Source organism: Symphalangus syndactylus, chromosome 16, assembly GCF_028878055.3.
Source record: "Symphalangus syndactylus isolate Jambi chromosome 16, NHGRI_mSymSyn1-v2.1_pri, whole genome shotgun sequence".
Lineage (NCBI taxonomy): Eukaryota > Metazoa > Chordata > Mammalia > Primates > Hylobatidae > Symphalangus > Symphalangus syndactylus.
Genome location: NC_072438.2, coordinates 48,543,590 through 48,558,229, shown reverse-complemented (window position 1 = coordinate 48,558,229; position 14,640 = coordinate 48,543,590). Strand labels below are relative to the sequence as shown.

Here is a 14,640-nt window from a genome sequence, read left to right as displayed (position 1 = left end):
GTCTTGCTCTGTTGCCCAGGCTGGAGTGCAGTGGCACAATCTCGGCTCACTGAAACTTCCACCTCCTGGTTCAAGCAATTCTCCCTGCCTCAGCCTCCCAATTAGCTGGGATTATAGGCGCCTGCCACCACGCCTGGCTAACTTTTGTATTTTTTAGTAGAGATGGGGTTTCACCATGTTAGGCTGCTCTTGAACTCCTGACCTCAGGTCATCTGTGCCCCTCAGCCTCCCAAAGTGCTGGGATTACAGGCGTGAACCACCGCTCCTGGCTGAATTCTACCATCTTCAAATTGTACTTGCTTCATGTATTAGTCTGTTCTGGAACTGCTATAAAGAAATGCACAAACAGGGTAATTTATTTAAAAAGAGGTTTAATTTGCTTGTGGTTTTGCAGGCTGTACAGGAAGCATGGCTGGAAAGGCCTCAGGGAACTTGACAATCATGGCAGAAAGTGAAGGGGAAGCAGGCACTTCTTATATGGCCAGAGCAGGAGGAAGAGAAAGAAGGGGGAGGTGCTACACACTTTTAAACAACCAGATCTCATGAGAACTCACTCACTATCATGAGAACAACAAGGGAGAAATCTGCCCCCATGATCCAATCACCTCCCACCAAGCCCCTCTTCCAACACTGGGGATTACAATTCGACATGAGATTTGGGTGGGGACACAACCCCAAACCACATCACTTTATTAATATGATATTCATTTGTGGTTTCTCCTCTTAAGTAACATTTCTACTTTGCTAGTTGAGTTAAAACTGTAAAACACAATTCTTATTTTTTATTTTATTTTATTTTTGAGACAGGGTCTCACTCAGTCACACAGGCTGGAGTAAAATGGCTCAGTCATGGCTCACTGCAGCATCATCCTCCTGGGCTCATTCAATCTTACTGCCTCAGCATCCTGAGTTGCTGGGATTACAGGAGCATGCCACTATACCCAATTAATTTTTTATTTTTTGTAGAGATGGGGTTTTGCCATGTTGCCCAGGCTGGTCTCAAACTCCTGGGCTCAAGTGATCTGCCAGCCTCAGCCTGAAAAAATGCTGGGGTTGCAGATGTGAGCCACTGTGCCCGGCCCTACAAAACATAATTCTTAACCTATTAAACTGGGGCCCAATGTAAATTGCACTGTTTCAATATGCCTCCAGCAAACAATCATGTGAAGACGGCTGCAGATGCCCCTGCCCTTTCCTTGGGAGAGAACTTTTGGACACATGAATCTCTGACAGAGGGACTGAATGCAACAATATCAATCCATATTTTTCAGGTTACTCAAGTTAGATTTTTGACTTTTAAGCCTAAAAGTGTGAACACAAGTAGAAGTTCTAATATTTTCTTACTGAACATCCAAAAGATCCCTGGGGGCCCTCACCTCACTTTAGTCTGCATGTGATGTAGACTGTTTGATTCATTCTCTTGCAACATCCTGGCTGTGGAAGTTGTTGACTATTTTTCTGAAGATCTCTGGCATGATCTGAATCTTCTTCAGATCTACCAGATCTTCCTCATGGGAAAGAGAATGTTATGTTCTGTAACACGACGTTTGTAATTGAAACCTTAGCAATGGAGGCAGGAGAAAATTGAGCAGCTGGTTTAAGGCCTGACCTTGGAGGCTGGTGAGCACAATGGGGAAGACACAGGTTTGGGGCATCAATCAGACCATGATCCAAGTCCTGACTCTCCTGCCTACCCATTGTGAGAACTTCTGGTAAGTTAAGCAATCCGAACTTCGACTTCCCCGTCTGAAAAAGGTGGTAATACCTATGGCGTTAGTTAGGATAAAATTAGGTTGCTGTTAAAAGAGAGAGAAAGAGAAAGAGACCTCAAACTAGAGTGACATAAAAAGATACAGTTTTAGTTCTCTTTCATGTAAAAATTAGGTAGGTGGTCCAGGGCTAGTGTAGTGATTCCAGTGTCAGGAACCTAGCTTCTATATTGTTTTTTATTCATCCTCTGCACTATTCGGCTTCCCTCTCATGTTAAAACGGCAGTTTCAGTTACTGCCATAATATCTGATTCCAGACAGAGGAAAGAAGGAAAGGGAAAAGAAAAGGCACACTGCTTTTCCTTTAAGGGCATGGCTTGGAAGTATTCAAATCCACCTTAGCCACATGGCCACACCTAACTGCAAAGGAGCATGGGAAATGTAGTGTTTACTGGTAGTGTGTGTCTAATTCTAGGTTTCTGTTACTAAAGCAAGACAGGGAGAATGGTTATTGGGGCACAACTAGTGGTCTCTGGAACACCTCCCTCTCAGGATAGTTGCAGGGATTAAATGGCACCATTTAGCACAGACCTGGGCCCATGGCTAAACAACAAACCTAAAGATCACCATGGTTATCATCATTAATCTCTGAGTCTTTTGTTTTCTCCTAAGCAAAGTGAATATTGATCGATTATTCCATTCTGTAAACAGGCATTGAGTAATCTTGTGGCAGGAATCTTGTGGAAGGAATGTCCTATCTATGCTAACACGGTGAATGGGTTCTGGAAAGTGTATACATTATTGTTCGATTGCAGGGGATGATTCTTATTAGTTTCATGTTGGGATCTTCTGAGGGCCTTGTATCATAACAAAAAAAAGGACAAGAGCCATTGCAGTACATTGAGCTCCATAAAGACAGCATTGGGGCAAGTGAGAACTGGATGGGCACTGGGGACTCTGTGCTTCGCTGAGGAAAAATAACTAAACATGGGCCAAATAGATGCTAAGGAGCTAAGAGTAAAAATGTCATAATATGCTCTCCCTGTGCAAACTTGTCGGGAGGAGCCCAAGGTGAAGCACCCAGATGCTTCAGTCAGCTTCTCAGAATTTTCTAAGACATGCTCAGAGAGGTGAAAGAACATGTCTTCTAAAAAGAAAGGAAAAGTTGAAGACATGGCAAAAGCAGACAAGGCCATTATGAAAGAGAAATGAAAACCGATATCTATCCATCTTCCTGCAAAGAACATGATCTCATTCTTTTTTATGGCTGCATAGTATTCCATGGTGTGTATGTACCACCTTTTCTTTATCCACTCTACCATTGATGGACATTTAGGTTGATTTCCTGTCTTGGCTATTGTGAAGAGTGCTTTGATGAACACAAACGTGCACGTGTCTTTATGACAGAATAATTTATATTCCTTTGGGTATATACTCAGTAATGAGATTGCTGGGTCAAATGGTGTTTCTGTTTTAGGTCTTTGAGGAATCATCACACTGCTTTCCACAATGGTTGAATGAATTTACACTTCCACCAACAGTGTGCAAGCATTCCTTTTTCTCTGCAACCTTGCCAGCAACTATTATTTTTTTACTTTTTTCCTTTTTTTTGAGACAGAGTCTCTCTCTTGGCACCCAGGCTGGAGTGCAGTGGCTTGATCTTGGCTCACTGCAACCTTCATCTCCCAGGTTCAAGCCATTCTCCTGCCTCAGCCTCTGGAGTAGCTGGTATTACAGGCTCCCACTACCATGCCCAGTTAATTTTTATGTTTTTACTAGAGACACAGTTTCACCATCTTGGCCAGGCCAGTCTCAAACTCCTGACCTCAAGTGATCTGCCCACCTCGGCCTCCCAAAGTGCTGGGATTACAGGCATGAGCCACCATGTCCAGTCTATTTTTTGACTTTTTATTAATAGCTATTCCGACTGTTGTGAGATGGTATCTCACTGTGGTTTTGATATGCATTTCTCTAATGATCAGTGATGTTGAGATTTTAATTTGTGCAACAAATATCCATGACACAGGTTCACCTATATAACAAACCTGCACCTGTATCCCTGAACTTAAAAGTTTTTTTTTAAAAAAAGAAAAAAAAACTTATTATGAACCAAAAAGCAAACAAACAAAAAAAAAAGAAAGAAAAAATTAAGAAAACCTGTATCCCTCCTAAAGGGAAGACAAAAAAGAAGTTCAAGGATCCCAGTGCACCCAAGAGGCCTCATTTGGCCTTTTTCTTGTTCTGTTCTGAGTATTGCCCAAAAAATAAAGGAGAACATCCCAGCCTATACACTGTGATGTTGTGAAGAAACTGGGAGAGATGTGGAATAACACTGCTGCAGATGACAAGCAGCCTTATGAAAAGAAGGCTGTGTGGCTGGGCGCGGTAGCTCATACCTGTAATCCCAGCACTTTGGGAGGCTGAGGCAGGTGGCCAACATGGTGAAACTCCGTCTCTACCAAAAATACAAAAATTAGCCAGGCGTGGTGGCAGGTGCCTATAATCCCAGCTACTTGGGAGGCTGAGGCAGGAGAATCGCTTGAACCTGGGAGGCGGAGCTTGCAGTGAGCCAAGATCGCGCCACTGCACTCCAGCCTGGGCAACAGAGCAAGACTCAGTCTCGAAAAAAAAAAAAAAAAAAAAGAAAAGAAAAGAAGGCTGTGAAGCTGAATGAAGGAAAAATAGGAAAGGGTATTGCTGTATTGCTATAGGAAAGCCTGATGCAGTAAAAAAGGGAGCCGTCAAGGCTGAAAAAAGCAAGAAAAAGAAGGAAGAGGAGGAAGGTGAAGAGGAGGAGGAGTAGGAAGAAAACGAGGAGGTAAAGATGAAGAAGAACACAACGGTGACTAAGTTGGTTCTAGTGCAGTTTTTTTTCTTGTCTATAAAGCATTTAATCCCCCTGTACACAACTCACACCTTTTAAAGAAAAAAGAAACAGAAAAGTAAGGCTGTGTCAGATTTGTTTTTAAACTGTACAGTGTATGTTTTTTGTATAGTTAACACACTACTAAATGTGTCTTTAGATAGTCCTGAGCTGGTGGCATTTTCAATAGCCACTAACCTTTCCCAGTACAGTATGGGGGTTGTAAATTGCCACGGAAATTTAAAGCAGGTTCTTGTTGGTCCACAGCACAAATTAGTTATATATGGGGATGGTCGTTTTTTTCATCTTCAGCTGTCTCTGATGCAGCTTGTAGAAAACTATTGTTCTGTTAACCGAATACCATTTTGTAATTGAAAAAACAGTTGCAGCTTTTTTGTTGATATTCTGAATGCTTCTAAGTAAATACAATTTTTTTATTAAAAAAATCAAAAAAGACAGAAAGAAAACTTCAACTATTTTTATCATTAGCATAAAAAATTAAAATACCAGGAAAACAGACTGATGGGTAGATCTCCTTGAAGGACTGGGGATGAGAGGGAATATAGCAAAATGGAAAGTACCAGGACGGGGGAGACAGACGGACCTAGTGTATTAGTCAGCTTATGCTGTAATAACTCTCAAAGTCAATGGTTTACAACAATACTTCTTACTCCCAGATCTGTGAGTTGGCTGTAGCTTTGCTTGGCTCTGCAAGCACTTTTCACTTTCTTCACTTTTGCTGCACAGATCTTCATTCTGGTACCTCTATCTAAGGCACATTCTCGCTGCAGATGGTGGGAGCTCACGAAGTCAAGCAATATCATGTCGGTGCATTTAGGGCCTGTATTTGGATGTTACCTGTAGCTTACCCACTAACATTCCATTGACTAAAGCAAATTATATGTATTATTTGTTCACAAGTATTTATTCCTTTCTCACCCTTGCAATGCTTACCTGTAAGATGGAAGTATTTTCATCTTTCTTTTACAGGTAAAAGAAAAGAGAAGTTCTACTATTTTTACCACGAATATGAAAAATTAAAATACCAGGAAAACAGGCAGATGGGTAGAACTCCTTGAAGGGCTAGAGATGAAAGGCAATACAGCAAAATGGAAAGTACCTCGACAGGGGAGGCAGATAGACCTGGTGTATAGGTCAGCTTATGCTGTAGTAACTCTCAAAGTCAGTGGAAGTTTTTTTCCATCTTACAGGTAAGCATTGCAAGGGTGGGAAAAGAATAAATATTAACACTTGTGAGCAAGTAATACATATAATTTGCTTTAGACAATGGAATCTTAGTGGGTATGCTACAGGTAGCATCCAAATACAGACTGAAACATCCATTACAGTCTACACTACAGTTTGGATTCCTAACTAGCTATGTGACCACAGGCAAGGTGCTTAGCCTTTCTGTGACTCATTTATAAATATGAGTCACATAACCCACACATTTGCATTTATTAAGTGAGATAATCCCTATAAAGCAGTTTTCCAATGGCGTGTCACAGATAGATTATCTATGTGTTGTGATAGTATATTTCTCAGCCCACAGAGCAACAGGGTGAGGCTTGGGGCTTTCCAGATCCTCAGCCAGTGGCCTCCTGCCACAAGCAGCCTTGGTTGTGTACTGGGTGCACAAATAGCATCATTTCCTGTGTGCACGATGTGAAAAATGTGAGCAAGAACTGGAAAGTAAAGCACCTAGATGGTGCCTGGCACTCAGTATGTTTTAAACCAGAAGCAGCTGTCATGACTGATAGATGGAGTGGCAATGGGGAAAGCAGTTTTGATGGCAATGAGGCCACTGACAGAAGACAATTTCCCTTCCCAGCAGCTTCAAGGAAACTCCACTTGATGCTTGGCTGTTTTGCTCTCTGTGACCCTATAGGGGTCATGACCCCCTCCTCTGCAATTTGAGCAATCCCGGGGAAAGAGGATGCAGAGGACAATGTCCAGAGCCCCAGCTCTGGGTGACCAGAGTTGAAAGTTGAATCTAAAAATATGTCTTGCTATAGAACACCAATTGTGGAGCTTATTACAAATCTGCCGAAAAAGAAATTCCTGGAATTGTGCTCGTCTGTCATTTGCTGGAAGACACAGCACCATTCTTGATCTGGCACGTGGTTGAGGCTGACTTGCAGAAGTTGGAGTCTCTCACTGCCTCTCAGCCAGCCTGAGAGCATGAAGCCAGTGCTTTGGGACTTTCTCCATTGTTTTTTATTTTTATTTTTTTGAGATGGAATCTCACTCTGTCACCCAGGCTGGAGTGCAGTGGCCTGGTCTCGGCTCACTGCAACCTCTGCCTCCTGGGCTCAAACAATTCTCCTGCCTCAGCCTCCCAAGTAGCTGGGATTACAGGTGCATGCCACCACGCCCAGCTAATTTTTGTATTTTTAGTAGAGATGGGGTTTCACCATGTTGACCAGGCTGGTCTCGAACTCCTGGCCTCAGGTAATCTGCCTGCCTCAGCCTCCCAAAATTCTGGGATTACAGGTGTGAGCCACTGTGCCCAGCCTTCTCCATTGCAATCTATCCTGGCTGCTGAAATAATCTTCTATCACTACTATAGAGATTAATATTATTGTATAAACCAAAAACCTAGTGCAATAGCCCAAGACATTTGACAATGCTGCTAGTCCATTGGCTAGTTATACTGCTAGACAAAGCATATTTCCATGGCACACAGAGATATTTTCCTATCATTTTTCTCTTATGTTTTCCTACCATCCAGCATAGGTATAGTCAGGATCTGGTACCCAACAATATATATAACAGTTAAGATGAACATGGAGAACTGAAGTTTTTAAACTAAAAAAGTTGGATTCAACTTTCATCTTATTTTGGAAACTGCTTTAACTTAAGTGATTTCCAAGGCATGACCATTTGGTTGGCATGGATTTAGCATTCTTGTACTCATTACTTTGATAGACATGTATTGAAAGCCTTTTATGTGTGAGGTCCTTGAGATGCAATGATAAATAGGGCATTATCTCTGGCCTCAGGGAGCTACATAGCAGAAGTTGAGTGTTTAACTAAAGAAACATTATTCTGAAATTTTACAACCACCATTCCTCTTCTGATACCTTGCACTGAGTAGAAATAAACTGCATAAAAATTATCTGGTAATTAAAAAATACACGCTTTTAAAGTGTTCACTCAGTAAATCCCCTTCTCCAAGTCATGTGTCATAATGAGAATCTCCTATTATTTTTCTGCGGAGGAGGAAAAAACACTTGGTCAGCAATGTTGTTAAGGGAACAGGGACATGGACATTCTCATATACTGCTGATAGGGCTGATAGGGACCTAAATTGGTTCAGGCTTTCAGGAATGGCAATCTGGCAATATGTAAATGTCCTTCAGTGAAGTAATTCCTTAAATAAATTATGGAATCTCTGTATAAGGGAATACTGTGTGCATCATTAAAAAGTGATGCTTCAGATAAATAATAAAATGGAATATGTTGCTAAGTGACAAAAATACAAAACAGTAGATACACACTGATTCCAATTGTGTGTTTGTATGTGTATATGTGTGAAGTACTTTTTTTTTTTTTTGTGGTGGAGTCTCGCTCTGTCACCCAGGCTGGAGTGCAGTGGCTCAATCTCAGCTCACTGCAGGCTCTGCCTCCTGGGTTTTAAGCAATTCTCTCTGCCTCAGCATCCTGAGTAGCTGGAATTACAGGCACCTGCCACCACGCCTGGCTAATTTTTGTATTTTTAGTAGAGACAGGGTTAGACTGGTCTTGAACTCCTGACCTCGGGTGATCCACCTGCCTCGGCCTCCCAAAGTGCTGAGATTACAGGCGTGAGCCACCATGCCTGACTATCTTTTATGCATAGAAAAAACTTGGAAAAGGATAATCCTGGCTGGGCGTGGTGGCTCATGCCTGTAATTCCAGCACTTTGGGAAGTCTAGATGGGAGGATTTCTTGTGCCCAGGAGTTTGAGACCAGCTTGGGCAATATGGTGAAATCCCATCTCTACAAAAAATACGAAAATTGCTCAGGCATGGAGGCATGTGCCTGTAGTCTCCGCTCCTTAGGAGACTGAGGTGGGAGGATCGCTTGAGCCCAGGAAATCAAGGTTGCAGTGAGACGTGCATTCCAGCCTGGGTGACAGAGGGAGACCCTGTCTCAATAAATAAATAAATAAATAAATATATAAAAATAAAAATAAAAAAATTACAAATCAGTTTGTGTCAGCTGCAGGGGGTGAAAATGACTCCAACTAGAAACATCTACTTTACTTGGCATTATTGAAGATCAGGTGTGGTTAGTTGGTGGAATTTCTACCAATATAGAATTTTCCAACTAAGCCAATTGAAGAGGCAGCTTCAATTTTTTATTTGTGCGGGCAATGAAATTAATGGCAATGGGGCATACTCGCAGGAAGAACACAAGCTCAGCTTTCTTAAACAAATCATGCCATCTTTGGCAAATTGTTATTGGAAATCTGGAAAACAGGCAGCTGGGAGCGCTGCTTGCTGGAACACCATCCAGAGTTAGGCCTGGGTTAGGGCTATTGTTGGCGTGAGTTCGTGTCTTCCCCATTTAGGTTGTTGAAATAATATAGTTCAAGAGAGCTGATATCTAATCTCAGATTTTAAAATAAATGTTGGTTTTTAAATTTTAAATATTGTTTTAAAATATATTTTAAACATACTAAAAAATAGAAAATTATGTAGTGAACACCAGTTTTATTGCCTTATTTTCTTCAGATTTTTTCTCCTCTGTCTTCAAACTTAAATATTATAGATACAGTTGAAGCCATCTCTGAATTCCCTCATTTTTTCCATTCCCTGCTGTCCTCCTTAGAGATAACTACACAAATTGTGTTCATCATTTCCATGTTTGTTTTAGTAATTTTTCCACATATTTTGCATCAATGAACATAATACATGTATTAGTTGGTTCTCTTGCTGCTGATAAAGACATATCCCAGACTGGGTAATTTATAAAGGAAAGAGGTTTAGTGGACTCACAGTTCCATATGGCTGGGGAGGCCTCAAAATCATGGTGGTAGACGAAGGAAGAACAAAGGGATGTCTTACATAGTGGCAGGCAAAAGAGCTTGTGCAGGGGAACTCCCCTTTATAAAATCTTCAGATCTCATGAGACTTATTCACTATCATGAGAAGAGTATGGGAAAGACCTGTCCCCATGATTCAACTACCTCCTACCAGGTCCCTCCCAGGACACGTGGGAATTATGGGAGCTACAATTCAAGATCAGATTTGGGTGGGGACACAGCCAACCATATCATTAAAGCATTACTTTCTAGACTCTTTTAGGGTATTTTCTAGATTTATGCAATTTGCTTTTTTTTATTTATCTACTTTGATAGTTATAATTTATTCATTTTGACTGCTGTATAGTATCCCATTGTATAAATATGCAACAATATACTTCTCCATTCTTTCACTGATGGACACTTAGAGTGTTTCCAATTTTGTTTCTGTTTTGCTATTTCCAACAATGCTGCAAGGAACATTCCTGAACTTGTAACCTTGTCTAGGGTGTATGCCTAGGAGTGGGCTTGCTGGGTCACAGGATAAGTGCATCTTCAACTTAACTGGGTACTTCTATAGCCAAATAGTTGTACCATTTTATAGTCCCACCTTAAGAGTATGAAGCTTCTCGCTAATCTTTGAAATTGTCATTAAGTTTTTTTTTTTTCCAATCTGAAGGGTGTAAGATGATTTCTCATTGTAGTTTAATTTGCTTTTCCTAATGAATACTGAGACCGGACACCTTTCTATATGTCTATTGGCCTTTCAGTTTTTCTTTCCCGTTAGCGACTTTGATCATTTTCTTAATGGGTTGTTGTTAATCTTTTTTCTTCTTGGCTTATTTTTATCTTATCTTTAAAAAAATTAAAAAAAAGAAATCCATCTGTTCAACATATTTTTCTTGAGTAAAAATTGAATGTTAAGTGCTATGAAAGAAACATGAAAAAGGTGTAGGCTCTTCCAGGCAAGTACCCAATTTATGCTATTTTTGATGGTAAGGAGAGAAAGTTCTCCTTTAACATTGTATGTGTTGCAGTAGGATGAAGCTTTACCTCGTTTCTGTTTTTCTCTTAAGGGTTATATCAGACTATTCTTAATGAAAGTACAAAATTATCTGGTGATAATTATTGCTGTATTGCCCCTTGATTATCCCAAATAAAGCACACATTCTAGACTCCAGAATCAGAAGATAAAGGAAGACAGCCATGTTCCCCCAAGGTTATCTTGTGCTCATGATGCAGCAGCACAGTGGGATGGTCAGGGGTTTGCAGAGAATGACTAATGCATTAATAAGCCTTACATGTACCTCCCACCCCCTTATAATTGCATTTCTTTCATTAGCTTTTACCCAGCTGGTCTGAGTTGCACAAACAAAATATTGTATAAGATCGGCCCATTTATGGTAAATTCGGAAAAATTTTTGTAAAACTCTTGCCAAGTTACATACTGACCCCAGGGTCTTTAAACCAGCCAAAAAATGTTAAGTAAAAACTGAATTAAATCTATTATCACAAATTTGTGCCCCGTAATCTGATGAGACTTCCAGATGTCCAGGCCGAGACCATCTGCTGAATGTCTGTGGGCACACACTCCCAGAACATGTGCACAGCTAAGGATTACAGGCTGAGCTTGGAGCTTGAAAACTGGGCAGTTCCTGCTTAGACAGAAAAGCAACAAAGGAAAAACAAACAAGAGGTTTTTCTTTTGAGAGTTCTTCTTTTTTAAAAAAGCAGACAATTTATTTTTTAAATGTCTATATTTTAATTTTTGTTTGTTTAAGTACTCCTTAAAATTATTTACTTTTTTATTGATATATAATAGTTGTACAAATTTGGGGGGTACATACCATCGTTTGCTTTCTGTTTAACTGGTCAGTTGCTTTGTTCTTGAAGTCAAATGGCTTTTTCCAACATATAATGAGATGGGTTTATTTCTCCCAAAGAAAACAGACTGTATGATTTCGAATATTTTATTTTCTTTTTTTAAATTTTGTAGTAGATATCTGAAGACCAGATTTTGAATATTTTAACAACTAAACTAACAACAAAATCTTTAGCAATCAGTTTCTCTTTTTGTTTTTGTTTTTTTAGAGACAGGATTTCACTTGGAGGCCCAGAATGGACTGCAGTGGTATGGTCCTAACTCACTACAGCTTGATTATAGCTCACTGCAGCCTTGGCCTCCCAGACTCAAGCAATCCTCCCGCCTCAGCCTCCTTAGTAGCTGGGACTATAGGCACATGCTGCCATGCCTGGCTAATTTTTTTCTTTCTCTTTTTATAGAGACAAGGTCTCGCTATATTTCCCAGGCCAGTCTTGAACTCCTGGCCTCAAACAGTCCTCCTACCTTGGTTCCCCAAAGTGCTGGGATTACAGGCTGAGCCACTGTGCCTAGCCCAGGAGTCAGTTTCTGACTTGGACTTGGTAATAACTCTGAGTAGCATGTTTAGTTCATTACCGTATCTTTGTCTCATGTCAGGATTCCAAGAAAACGGACTCTCAGAAGGAGATAGAAGTGCAGGAGGTTTATTGGAGAGTGCTCTCAGGAAGAATGTGAGTGAGGGAGTGAGAGAGGCAGGACTGAGCAGGGGAGAAGTTGAAGAAGTTGGACTGAGAGGCAATGAGTATGGAGGCCTCAGCTTTCGAGCATGGATGGTGTGACAATTAATTTTATGTGTCAACTTGGCTAGGCTACGGAGTCCAATTATTTGATCAAACACCACACTAGGTTTTGCTGTGATGGTGTATTTCAGATGTGACTAACACTTAAGTCAGTAACTTTCAGTAAAGCAGATTGCCCTTCATCATGTGTGGTCTTCACACAGTCAGTTAAAGGCTTTAAGCTCATAGACTGAAGTGTCCCAAAAAAGAAGGAATCCTCCTCCAGATTATCCCATTGACCTTGATGTAATTATTACACATTGTATGCCTGTATCAAAACATCTCATGTACTCTGTAAACATATACAGCTACTATGTACCCAGAAAAATTAAAAATAAAATTATTATTTTAAAGAAGATTGCAACATCAATCTTAAGACCCTGCCTGAGTTTTCAGCCTGCTGCCCCATGAAAGTCAAACTCAAGACTATAACAATCTCTTCCCAGGGTTACCAGCCTGTCAACCTGTCCTAGACTTCAGATTAGCCAGCCCCCACAACTGGGTGAGCAAATTCCATAAAATCAATCCCTCTTGCTCCACCACCCCGTCCAGGAGTCTATGTTATGATTCTCCTACTGGAGTTTGCCATAACTCTACACAGCTTCTGTTCTTATTATAGTGTCAAGAACTGTGAAGAGTCTGATATTTTACCCTTCTTGCAAGACAACAAGTTAGCCTAACACCATTTTATGGGTGCTGGTAGAAATCAAGAAGTCAGAGATGAAGAATAGTTTATTACTCACAGCAATAGCAATAGCCAGAATATCAGAAATTCTGTACTCCTTCCCTAAACCCCAATTCTTATAGGGCGAGGCAAAGAGGGATAGATCACACCTGCCTACACTGTGAATTGCATTACAGTAAATAAACTCTGAGCTTAGGGAACTCAAATATTTTATAATGGGCAGTAAGCAAGCCTGCTCTTTGTTGCAGAGAGAGATGCTATCTCTATCTTCCATAGTTATAAGAAAAACTGCCCTGTGTTCTGCAGGAAGATACTAGTTATTCTGAAACTGTAAGAAAACCTGTCTCCTGGTCCAGAGAAAGACACCGCTATACAAACAAAATATCCTTGAAAAGATAGCTCAGAACAAAGGGCAGATGGCACTTCACTCACAAGACATGCAGAAATGCAAAAGACACACAGAATATTGTTTCTTAACACAAGAAGCCTCTGGCATGTGACCTACCAGGATATGACCGTCCAAAAGGAAGAGCTTCTTGCACAAGAGCCCTGGGCCTATTGAAGCCCTTTCCTTCTCTGGGATCTATGAAAAGCTGGCAGCCTTCCATGTCACTGGTAAATTAATTGGGATAAGACTTAAAAGTGTGGAATATGCTTCTTCCAGATCCCAGAAAGTCATGGGACTTTCTTCCTAGCGGTAGAGGTGCAAGAGGGATACTTTGTTTTTTTGTTTTTTGTTTTTTTGCTTTTTAAGATGGAGTCTTGCTCTGTTGCCCAGGCTGGACTGCAGTGGCGCGATCTCAGCTCACTGCAACCTTTTCCTCCTGGGTTCAAGCAATCCCCCTGCCTCCGCCTCCCGAGTAGCTGGGACTACAGGCATGTGCCACCACGCCCAGCTAATTAACAAGAGACATACTTTGGAGAGGATTTCCTCATATGCCCTAGATTACTGGACCCTTATTAAATTCACTTATATGTTAGGCTTCTGAGTCTTCACAGGGTTTAGCTCCCACTCTCTGGAGTACATGGATCTTATAAAAGCCTGCAACATACTCGCTACTTCTCGCTTATCCAGTCTGATTAACATGAGTCATTGATAGAGGGGACAAATGTGATATTTTCTGGAATATGCAGAGGTACAGGTCCCTTTGGAATATATTATGGCATAGGCAAGAGAGTTAACATAGCCCTGGGACAAGTCTATAAAAATGTACTCTTGTCCATTTCATGTGAATGCAAACAGATTTTGATCCCTCTTCCTCATATGTATGGAGCAGAATATATTAGCAAACTGGCTCCAGCAATGATGTCTCATCTGGAACAACAGCTGTAACTGGGGGTACTACTTGGTTGAGTTTGCATGTACTCACTGTCATCCACTAGGTTCCATCTGATTTTCATAGGGACCAACTGGTAGGTTCTAGGGCAGCACTCATCTCTGCCATTCTTCCTGGAAACTGACAGTGTTTTTGATTTAGTATCTTGTTTGGTGAGCCATTTTCAGAGGCTTCCGTGTATTTTTCCCCACTACAATGGCTCTTGCATCACTGACCAAGCAACACACATAGAATTCTGTCAACTACCAAGTGTATTCATTCCAAATACGCATATGGGAACCAGAGAAATAACCACCAGATGAGTCTGTGGACTCAGTGGATGGACTCACTGTAAGCCAGACTTGGGCCAGGACTTGGGTCCTATATGCTCCCACTCT

At 41.0% G+C, this 14,640-nt stretch overlaps 1 pseudogene; it reads left to right on the top strand.

Moving 5' to 3' along the window:
- Positions 1–1,629: 1,629 nt before the first annotated feature.
- Positions 1,630–14,640, top strand: part of LOC134732737 (high mobility group protein B1-like) — a 45,602-nt pseudogene continuing 32,591 nt past the window's right edge.